The following is a 12491-nucleotide window of genomic DNA, read 5'->3' on the forward strand; positions in this document are numbered from 1 at the left end:
TGAAATACAGAGCATATATATATATATATATATATATATATATATATATATATATATATATATATATATATATATATATATATATATATATATATTAACATCTTTAGTTCTGTTTAAGCAATGCCCCTCAAACACCTTGTGTAGCCCCTTGGGAACTACATCAGAACTATGGGATGAAAAATGGCATTTGCTGGAAGGAGAAGTAAGTGATCACAACTGAAAACTCTCCTGAATTTGCTAGAGGTTTGGTATCACATCTGATGACCGTGCCTGGGAGCATCTACAGTAGCTCTGTCCTCCTGGTTCCACTAATTTCTCACCTTGCCTATTTTGGTCTTGCACACCCACTCCTAACTACTATATAGATGAGAATATTATTTACATTCTGGATGGAAGCCTTCCATGACCAGTCTGTGCCACATACCTTTGGCACATCAGAGTGTCAGACAAATGAACCACTACAGTAAAAGTGGTGGAACAAAGCATTGCAAACAGAAATCCATGGTAGTGCAGAAGAAGAATGTGACCCTGCTTCATAAACTCTTCATACATGTAAGGTCATAAAGGAAGATTTATTTACCAGTATCTGTGCAGTAATGCAAGAGCAAGGTCCTCTTCTTCTTTGTATGTGATTTTAAATTTACTCCACTGATTGTAACAGCGCTACAGAATCTGCAGGCACTATATAAATAAATGTAATGTCCCCAGGATGTAGTGACTGCACCTTCACAAACCTGATGCATACAAGTGTCCTATGAATATATGAGCAGAATATATGGGTAAATGAATGTATGGGGAAAGGAAGCTCACTAGGGTTATAAACGCTCTGTAATAAAATGCAATCACTCACAACAGCCCTTTGCTTTGACTAATGAAACGTGTGTGTGATCTATATATAGTTTACAGACACATTAACCCCTTAAGGACAATAGGGGTTCTTACTCGTAGTATATTGTGGGACAAAGGCTCTTTTAACATTTTTCAGTGTTGCTGTTTAGCTGTGATTTTCTTCTTTCTCATTTCGTGCTCCCACACATATTGTATATTGTTTTTTTCAGGACAAACAGGGCTTTATTTAGTTACTATTATTTTTATCATATCATCTAATTTACTATAAAAACAAATGATAAAATGTGGTGATTTTTTGTAAAGAAAATTAAGTTTTCTCACTTTTTGAACAAAAAAGCTTTTACTCATCTGCAAAAACTAATGAAAAAACCTGCTAAATAGATTCTACTACTTGTCCTGAGTTTAGAAATACCCAATGTTATGGGGCAATAAATACCAGTAGCGTTTTGCTATTTCAAAACCATTTTTTCCCCAAAGCTGGTCATTCTGCCCCATGTGCCATTTCGGGTATCTTTGAAGCCGGCCAATGAAATTTACCCCATCAAACCATATATTTTTTAAAAACTAGACACCCCAAGGCATTTCAAATGCTGATATTTTAACCCTTTCCATGCACTAATTCTACCACTAGCCTTTGTCAAACTTTAGGGTAGTAAAAATTTTTTGTATTTTTTTCATACACTTTGTACTTCAGGTATATATTTATCGCTCCTGGTATATGTCCGTGTCAAACAACACCCCAATATGTGTTCAGTAACATTTCCTGAGCAGAGTGATACCCCACATGCATGGTTTGTTGGGTTATTTGGGAGATAAAAGGCCACCTTTGTGAGGTGTGTATTTTTTTGCCATCTAGACATCTGGTCACTCTGTGCCCATATCCCATACTTGGGACATCTTTGAAGCCGGCCAATTCGATTTACCCCATCAAATCATAATTTTTTTTAAACTAGGCACCCTATGGGCATTTATAATGCCAATATTTTAACTCTTTCCGTGTGGGAATTTTTTGGGAAGATATAGCGCTAATTGTAGGACTTGTGCGTAAAAAACTTATACATATATATCTATATGCACTTTTTTCGTGACAGTAGGGATTTATTTTTAGATGTAACCATAAATTTTTTATTTTTTTTTCTATACACTGAGGTTGCGTAGCCCCCTCTGAGGCTACATAACCTCAACGTATAGTTAAAAAAACGTCATTGCCTCAATGAAGAGGCAGGCTGGAATGCGTGATTGACAGACCAGTGACTTCAGTCACTGGTCTGTAGTTTAACCCACCGATCACCGTGATTCACTGTGAATCACGGGGATCGGGAGGTTGTGAAGCCCCCCTGGAGCATTGCAGGCATGCCTCAATGAAGAGGCAGCCTGGAATGCCCCTCACCCGATTTGCATCGGGTTCGGGGGGTTGACAGACCAGTGATTTCAGTCACTGGTCTGTCGTTTAACCCACCGATCGCCGTGATTCACTGTGAATCACGGGGATCGGGAGGTTGTGAAGCCCCCTCTGGAGCATTGCAGGCTTCCCTCAGGGAAGAGGCAGCCTGGAATGACCCTCACCCGATTTGCATCGTGCTCGGGGGCGTGTTTAACAGATCGGTGATTTACATCACCGGTCTGTTGTTTACACCTCCAATCTCGGTGATCGGAAGGTTTGAAAAACTTTTTTTTGGGTTTGCCTGAACAGCCTCACTTGTGAGGCTTCCAGGAAAACCGCAATGCCGCCGATCGCTGCGAAAATGCCGCGATCACCGGCAAATATCGCGACCAAGTACATGTACGGGCATTGTCACTAACGCATCGCATCATCGCCCCGTACATGTACGTGGATTGTCGTTAAGGGGTTAAGAGTGATAAGAACTATTTGTATGTTCTACTATCATCAAACTTTTATTAACGTTGGTCCAGTAGGATTAACCTAGAAGATGTAAATACATTTGCCCAGGTTTGCATCATGTGTGCTTTTGTATCTGTCTGGTGGAATTTTGGCAAATTAACTATTTAATACATATGATAGCTTTTCTGATGTCCTTCTTGCAAATGCATAATATATGCGTGATATTCTTATTGCCACTTAATCCTAGCATTTGCTCGGCAATCCTTCCGAGGTGTGGGGGCTGTCAGGCTTTTGTTATGAAGTAATATTTGCTATAGGTACTGATGTATGTTTTTCTTGTATTGATATATGAGGTCACAAGGCAGTTCAAGATCAGGAACCTGTAATCGCACATCAGAATGGTATAAAATGACCTCACCTTCCTAACATCCTATTCTATCATCTTCTGTGATGAGTTGGCTGGGATTGCAAGAGAAGTATTTGTTGGCCTGCTGGGTCTTAATTCTCCAAATAAACTAACACAAAACTACAATAAAATGAATACTCAGATTAATTCCCAGGTTTAAATGCTCAGTGAGCATATTGTTCTTTGTTGAGCCTGTCCTAGTGTGTGTCTGGGTGTCGGTGTGGAAAAGCCTGTCCTGGTGTGTGTGTTTGGTTATCTGTTTCCTGGCACTTAATTTACATTAGGAACTATTTCATTTTTACGTATCCAGAGATAAAATGCCCTCCTGAATTTGTAGTGACTTCAGGGGACAAAACGTTCAAGGCCCTGAAATCATTTAGTGGAAAAGCGCTCCCCTGGAAAATAAGGAAAGGGGGAATATGACTGCTGGCCCAGGTCAGGTCACTGGGAGGTCAGGTTAGCTTTAGCCCTCATTGGTTAGTGGGGCGCAACATTGTTGCATGTTAGGGTGTAAAAGTGCAGGACAAAGGCAGTCCTACCTCTTTTCCTGCCTGGAGCCTAAGGTCAGGCATTGTCCCACCCTCCCTCCCTATTTTACGGTACTGTACTTTTCATTGTGCATGTGTTTGTTTCTGTTTCTTTGTGGTTCTTTTGTAGTCAGCATGGAAGTGGTGACATCTGGAAGCTGCGCCCGAATGGGCTTGGGGAGGCGGGTCCAGCGGGTGGCTGATGGCACCCGCTGGGCCAGAACTCTTGGTATCACGTGGTTTGTAACCGCCTGCTAGGCTTAGGTCTAGCAGCTGGCGGGTTGTTAATGGTTATGTTAATGTTGGTTTTTATGGGGGATCTGTTAATAAAGCTGTGGCCAATGCCCTTACCCACACCAGTGAGTTATGTCTTTATTTACGTGGGGTGGGTGAAGGTGTTGGATTTGGTCTTTAGGAGAATCTGGGCTTAAGCAGTCAAGAATGCATTCATTTAACTTTTCATTTATTTATTATTGATTTGTAACTTTCTAGTTAACTGTCTATGCTGATGGTTATATTGATTATTGTTGCTTTTTTCTCTTTATTGTATAGTGATTTAATAATTCCATGGAAATTCATATTTTAGAAGAATTTGAATTGCTCCTGTTGAATCCTTTGTTTCTAAAATATATTCTTGTCATTCATTTAGAATATATATATATTTAAATGCTGTGTTCATCTAAAAGTGAAAGTGACATCTTTCCCCATGCCATATATGCCGTGCCTCAGTATGGTAGCCAAATTCCTCAACAAATTCCCACCAATTTGAGCAAGCCCCAAGGCGAAATGCGTTATTGGAGGATCACAGGGGGGACTATTTTTCACTTGAGTATTGCATTTGGATTATGTGTTTTTATTTGTTATATTGTGTTTAAAATAAATACTGCAGTTTGCATATTCTGCACATTTAGCATTACTGGCACATACTGCATCCTCTGCACATATTGCTCAGTTTTGCACAGTACCATTTTAAGACTCATCCCCTACTGGATCCATTATTTTTTCCTGCTGCTATCTACATTTACGCTGGTGTTAAGAGGGAAGTGCTGTCCTCAGTCAGCACAGCGTAATCCTCACCAGAGCCCGGGTGGGGGCTCTGGATTAGGTCTTCACCAACAAATGGGTGTGTGATCCCAAATCACACATAGAGATTTCGATTGGAGCCAGTCACATTGGCTCCACTCATGTGAGTGTTCTAGCCCATTACTTTTATTGCATTAATTTGTGTTGCCCACAAGTTGCACTATTATTTGTTTCTTTTATGTACATCCCGGATTCTGATCGTCTTTAACCCAAAGGGGTAAGCTATATCTCCTTATTTGCTTATTTGCTCCACTCACTGTGGTGGGTTACACCACCTCTATTCTCTTTTGCAGATATACCACTCAACTTCTGCCAAACTGCAAAGACAAATAGTCAGATACCCCCTTTTAATTGCACATGTTTTTTTGTCATTGAATAAGGATCTCTGGCCAATCACTCCAGCCTTTCAATCATAGGATGGGAACAACACCTTGGATGATTATATAAACCAGGGGGCACAAATTACCATGTTATATATCCTAATAAGGTACACAAACTGTGCAGCAGAAGAAATGTCTGGTACATCTTACTAGCAAACGGTAATAATCAATCTAGAGCATGAGAGCACATTAAAAGCAACTCATCACTGTGACATCTTATGATGAAGTGGTATTGTAAATTGTAACAAGAACCAGGAGGTCTAACAGCGCTCAAGATCTTGGTATTAAAATACTTCTCCTTTGGGGAACAAGGTCTCCAAAAGAAGTGGCTGGTGATGAGTGTGATGGGGTGAACTAGAAGAGGGAATAACTTGCAGACTTGTGTGTTTTTTTACATCAGTTGTATTTTGTTCAGTATGTTATGGCATTTAATTCTTTATTTTATGTGTTTCTACTAGACTTGGGCACCAGGGGGGTCTTCGTGTTCGTCTTCGTAGTCGTCTTCGAAAAAAAACCCTTTGTGTTCCGCGAATATTCGCCTGTTCCCGTCTTCTTTTCGGGCGAATATTCGCGGACATTCTTCGTGCTCTTTTCATCTTTGTTTTCTCCCGGCTGCGTAGCAGGGGTTAATACGGGGTTAAGAACACTTCGGAGCAGGAGCAGCAGCAGATGCGTTCGCGCCGTGAAGGTACGTGTGTGCGACTCTATTGGTCACCGGAAAGGGTACGGTTATTTTTAAGATTATTAGCAGTGCACTGTTTTGGTTAAAGATGTATTATGTCTAAATAATAATTTAATTTTAATGGGTTTATTAAATTTTATTTTAAAGTTATATTTATTATTATTTACTTTATTATATTTATTTAATGTTGTAGTGCTACCCTACCCAGCTATACCTATGTGCACTAGCATACCTAGTTTAGCAAAATTTGATGGGACAGGAAAAAAGCAAGACTGTCCCTGAAAAAGTTGGGTCTGTTGGCAGCTATGTGGATGGAAAAATGTTATAGGGTGAAGTGTGAGTTATAGCGTTAATGCTAGTGAGTGAAGAAGTGAAGGCCAGGGCAAATAACAGGAGGAAAGGTCCTTGTGATTTGTGAATTGTACATGTGTGTGTTATGTGTGTTATGTGTTATGTCACTGTGTTATATGTGTTATGTGTGTTATGTGTTATATCACTGTGTTATATGTGTTATTGTGTGTGTTATGTTTGGTAGGTTGTGTATCAGACGGAAAAAAATGAAATGGAAATGGAAAAGGAAATGGAAAAGGCGAATGAGTGGGCAATTGGCGACCCACTCATCTGTTTCACCCCAGGGCAAAGCATACAAACAACTATCAGTCCTAGACGTTTGGCAGCGGACTTCCAGAGCTCAGACACTAGGCCCTAGCGTAAGCTGGCTACTCCGGCGGAGGTAGCAGGAGTTGCCACACCGCAAACAGACGCAGCCAGGGGGGAGAAACTACCCTTACCATTAGGGACATTTTGGGCATGACTCTAGCCAGGAAGCGAACCGGCAAAGAAGAGATCCTGGCACCACCACCAGCAGCATTGAAAAATGGAAAAGGCGAATGAGTGGGCAATTGGCGACCCACTCACCTGTTTCACCCCAGGGCAAAGCATCCAAACAACTGTCAGTCCTAGACGTTTGGCAGCGGACTTCCAGAGCTCAGACACTAAGCCCTAGCGTAAGCTGGCTACTATGGCGAAGGTAGCAGGCGTTGCCACACCGCAAACAGACGCAGCCAGGGGGGAGAAACTGCCCTTACCATTAGGGACATTTTGGGCATGACTCTAGCCAGGAAGGGAACTAGCATTGAAGAGACGCTGGCACCACCACCAGCAGCAGCAGCAGCAGCAGCAGCATTGGGAAAGGCGAGTAAGTGGCCAATTGGCGACCCGCTCACCTGTTTCACCCCAGGGCAAAGCATCCAAAGACTGTTAGTCCTTGGCGTTTGGGAGCAGACTTACAGAACTCAGACACAAGGCCCTAGCGTAAGCTGGCTACACCGGCAGAGGTAGCAGGCGTTGCCACACCGCAAACAGACGCAGCCAGGGGGGAGAAACTGCCCTTACCATTAGGGACATTTGAGGCATGACACTAGCCAGGAAGCGAACTGGCAGAGAAGAGACGCTGGCACCACAACCAGCAGCAGCAGCAGCATTGGGAAAGTTGAATGAGTGGGCAATTGACGACCCGCTCACTTGTTTCACCCCAGGGCAAAGCATGAAAGTCTGTCAGTCCATGGCGTTTGGGAGCGGACTTCCAGAACTCAGACGCTAGACCCTAGCATAAATTGGCTACACCGGCGGAGGTAGCAGACGTTGCCACACCACAAACACGTGCAACCAAGGGGAGAAACTACCTTAAACATTAGAGTAAGAAAATTAACTTTCCAAGCTAAGAGCTGGGTAACCCAACTTGGGCAGATTGAATTTAAGAAAGGCAATCTGATCCATCAGATGAGGTGCCATGCTTGAGCGCTGTGGACTCAGTATGTTTCCAGTCATAGAAAACACACGCTCACTTTGAACAGTGGTTGGCGGACATGATAGAAGCTGCTGCGCAACCCATGAGAGTGCAGGCCACACACTCTTCTTTTCATCCCAGTAGCTAAGAGGATCAACATTAGGTGCAGAAGGAACTTCACAGAGGTAAAGTTTGACCATTTCAGCAGCAATACTCTCCTTTCTGCTGCTAGCTCTGTCAGATGGTCCAACTATACTCCCAAGTGCTTCTTCCCAAAATGCAGCTGCTCCACTCAGCTGTGTTGTTGTAATGCTTGTGGCACTGCTGCTGATGCTGCTGCTAGGAGTAGCAGACCACATAATCTCTTCCTCCTCCTGCACCTCTCCCTCCTCGGACAGCATTCCCATTTTACACTGCCAGTCACGCACCTTGTTGACCAATTGGTCCCGGTAGCAACTGAGAACATTGAATTTCAAAGCTAGCTTTCCCTTAATTCTTGGATCGCAAAGGCACGCTAGCATCATTTCGGGACTCTTTTCCATGCGTTTGCGAAGGTGTACTTTTAGCAGATCCTTCAGCTTCCTGACTATGGCTGATACGTCAGGATGTAGAGTGCCACCTTGAACAGCCTCACGGTTTTCAAGGAACACATCCATCTTGCTGCCTAGATGGGAGAACACTGGGATTACTTGGGCCAGACTGGCAGTGTTTGAGCTTAAATTTTCAGTGGCATCCCTGAATGGTTTAAGGACTGCCACTAGCTGGACGATCACTGTCCAATCCTCCCTATTCAATGGAGATGTAATCCCAATATTATGCTCTGAGGCAAGATTATGGATTGCCCTCTGCTGCTCCAAAATCCTCTCCAGCATGTCTAACGTGGAGTTCCACCGTGTACTGACATCCTGACGTAGGCAGTGTACGGGAAGACCTGACCTCTCTTGCTCTTCCCTCAAAAGTTGGCTAGCCTTAACACTATGGTGAAAGTGCCCAGCGATCTTTCTGCAGCGGGACAGAACGACTGCTGCCACATTAGTTCCTTCTGACATTGCTGCCTTCACTACAAGATGGATGATGTGGGCTGCACAGCGCACACCAACGATATGACCATCTCGCAGCACTTTCACCATTTTGGCACCTCCGACAGTTACCACAAAACCAACTTCAACATTGGTGCCTGCCTCTGCTCCCACCCAAAGGCTAAACATTTTCCTCATCGCATGCAGAATATTTTGGGAAGTGTGCTTTTCATCCATCACTTCTGCATGGAGAAGGAATGATCGGTAGCCTGCTGCAGCAGCTTCCTTGGGCACACCGGGCTGCCACCAGTGTGCTGTCAAAGAAAGAAAGGCATGCTGCCCACTAGGTGCACTCCACAAATCTGTTGTGAAATGAACACACTGACCAGCAGCCTTGGAAAGCTCCTCTTTCACTGCTGCAACACAGGACCGATACAATGAGGGGACAATGCTCCTGCTGAAAGTGGAACGTGACGGAACTGTATATTGTGGAGCCACAGCCTCCATCAATTGTTTGAAAGGCTCCCCTTCAATCATAGAGAAGGATGCCCCTCCAACAGCAATGAACTGACCAATAAGTTGCGTTACTTTATTGGCCTGCTGTTTGGACATTGACCTTTTGGATTGGAATGCCACAAATTATTCCAGGGTGGGCTGGACATGCAGTGCTCCAACCTGCCATTTTCAAAGTGCTCCCAAATTGGGGCGCGCATAGCCTTGGAGTGTGCCTTGGGTGCTGCTCCTACTGCTCGGGGTGGATGAACAGAGGCAGAACTAGTGGTGGTGGGACTGGTGGTAACAGTACTGGCCAAAGTGGGACTGCTAATTGCTTTAACTTTAGATTTGGTAGGTTTTGCTGCTGCTGGTGGTGGTGATGGTGATGATCGTAGCGGAGAAGGTGGAGGCTCAGGGGAAAATTGTGCACTAGTCATTTGGACATTGCTCCCTGAGGAATCTGATTCCTGACCACTCATCTCCTCTACTTCCTCTGGCTCATGGTCTAGTTCTTCATCAGCCAGATCGAATGGAATTCCTGCTAGGCTGGAGCTAAGACTGATATCGTCATGAGACTCGTGACTAGTAGTAGTGCGAGCAGGAAGAAGAGACTCTGCACTTGGCCTCTCAGTCTCAGGCTCCTCTGCTACCTCGCTAGGTGGAGTTCCACTATGTGTAGCCCTCTCTCTAACTGTCTTTACAAAAATATTATAAGGACTTGGTGGCTTGCTAGAGGTACTAGGAGGACATGGCGTGGCGGTACTGGTGGGAACAGTAGGCGCAGCACTAGTGGTGGTAGAGGCGGTTGAGGTGGGGGGGGTGGTGGTGGTGGTTTTCCCTACGAAGGAATGAGATCGCTTTGGTTTGGGACCCCTCTGAGTCTTGCTGCTAATTTGGTTCTGCTTGGTACCTTGCATGCTGCTTGTGGATGGGGAAGATGCTGCTTGGGGCAAAAGGCACTTCTTTTTACTCACTGGGCTAGTAGAAGTACTAGTTGTGCTACCCTTTAACTTTGAACGTGCTTCTGGTGCTTTAGGCTTTCCGTACAAAACCATAGAGCTTGTGGGCCTAGCCGCACTGCTACTGCCTGCTTTTGGTGCCTTTCCTTTACTTGATGATCCTTCAAGCAATGCTTCCCCAAATGATAAGCGAGAGCTTGGCCTACTTGGCCGACTAGACTGACGCAAAGGCTGCATCTTAGAACTGGTGGTGGTGCTGGTGGTGCTGGTGGTGGTAGTGGTGGTGGTAGATGGAGCTTGTCCCTCCTTAGTCCCAAAAGGAGGATCCATTTCAAATTTTGTGTTGTGTGTGTAGTGTAGTGTTTAAAAAAACTAAAAAAAACTAAAAAAGTTAAAGACTTTGAATTTACACGGGCCTAAGAGCCTATCCTACTACTATGCTAAACCTAAAGCTATATTAGTATTCTAGTCTAACTCTAGGCAGACGCTCTCAAGCCCACTAAGCTAAAGTGAGGTTAAGTTATATATAATATTATATGATTAATAGATTAGAATTACTTATATTATGGATTATAGATAGAATATAGATTATGAATTAGAAAGAATTACTTATATATAATATAGATTATGAATTAGAATTTATTATATTATGTTATATAATAAATATCGGAAGAATTACTTATATTATGGATTATAGATAGAAGAATATAGATTATGAATTAGAATTTACAATTACTTATATTATAAATTATGAATTAGAATTTATATTATATTATATAATATATTATAGATTAAGATTAAAGATTAGAATTATTTTAGTACTACAGCTAGTAGCTTGAAGCTTTGCTTAGTACAGTTGTTGTCGTCACACAGTCAATTTTTCTTGAAAAGAAATTAGAAATAAAATAAAATGTCACAGCAAAACAGTTAGCTTCACTGCTTGCTGAAATACACAGCACTTATGCGGCTGCACTCACTAGCCCAACAAGTTCACTTCACTGATGGACTTTAATAAAATTAAAATAAAATGTAAAATAAATGAGAAAATCTTTGCAAAACAGTTAACGTCACTGCTTGCTGATCAAAAAAGAACACAGCACTTATGCGGCTGCACTCACTAGCCCAACAAGTTCACTTCACTGATGGACTGAGGTGAGAAAAACAAATGAAATAAAATGAAATATTATTAATTAAGAAAAATTGACTTGGTCTCTTGCTGTTGCTAAAACAAAGCACAAACTAAAGAGCTGCAGCACCAGTACTAATAAGATTAGCTGAACTATAAGCTAGTAGTAATTAATTATTAATTTTATTTATAGCTAATTTAATTAACTATTAAGATAAGAATTATAGAATTATTGATATTACTGAATGATTTTAGATTAGACACTAGTAGATGTCTTGAATGTCTACAGTACACTCTACACTAGTATACTATTACTAAGTAACTATAGTATATATAACTGACAAATATATATATAATTTTATAATGTATTAAATTATTAATTATTAATATTACTGATTTTAGATTAGACACTAGTAGATGTCTTGACTGTCTACAGTACTCTACACTCGTATACTATTCTATTACTATACTAACTATAGTATATATAACTGACAAATATATATATAATTTTATATGTATTCAATTATTAATAATATATTCTATTAAATTATTTATAAATTCTATTATTTAATTTATTTAAGCAGGACAGGCAGTAGGCCCTAGTGCCAGCCCAGGGAAAGGGCACCCCAGTGCCAGTGAGGCACTGGGTACACTGTCAACTCAACAGCACTACACAGTTGATGACAGACAAATTAAATTAATAAAAATATTATTATTAAATATTATTAATTCAGTAGAACTGAACACAGTACACTGTGAGAAATGGCAGGCTGAGGCTTACCAGTCTCACACAGAACAGAACAATCTCTCTGTAACGCTCGGATGCAGCACAGCAGTGTTGCCAAAGCAGTCACAGGGAAAAATGAATGGATCTCTCAGGCAAGCTCTGGTCTTATAAAGGCGCATTCAAAAATTTAAAAAACAGCAGCACAGGCATTGGACGAGACCCTTAGCGTGACGTCACAAGAGTGAGCTGATTGGAGAGACGAGGATCAGCTCACTCCTGTTTGAAATTTTGGCGGCTGCGCGGCAAAAACGAAGACGATCTTCGATTCTTCGTGGTTGTGAGTCTTCGTCTTCTCCTACGTTTTGCCGGCACGAACAAAAAAACGGCCTCTTTGTGCTCGTTTACATGTTCGCCCGAAGACGAATGCGCAAGTCTAGTTTCTACCCTTCCCTATGCTGTGTGCCGTCCCATAGTAAGATGAGCATGTTATCCCATGCGCCCTGTAGCTTCCAAAAATCATTCACTGACGTACGTGTGGGGTATTTACATAATCTGGAGATGCAACTGAACACATTTTGGTGATTTCTTGTGCTGAGTGTGCATGAT

General features: G+C 42.2%; 1 pseudogene; it reads left to right on the forward strand.

The window, feature by feature from the left end:
- Positions 1-3517: 3517 nt before the first annotated feature.
- The window catches only part of LOC149302526 (MARVEL domain-containing protein 3-like), a 43362-nt pseudogene continuing 34388 nt past the window's right edge, over positions 3518-12491 (forward strand).

This window comes from Sceloporus occidentalis, unplaced genomic scaffold (assembly GCF_023333645.1).
Source record: "Sceloporus occidentalis isolate IW3139 unplaced genomic scaffold, rSceOcc1.0.p SCAF_18, whole genome shotgun sequence".
Classification (NCBI taxonomy): domain Eukaryota; kingdom Metazoa; phylum Chordata; class Lepidosauria; order Squamata; family Phrynosomatidae; genus Sceloporus; species Sceloporus occidentalis.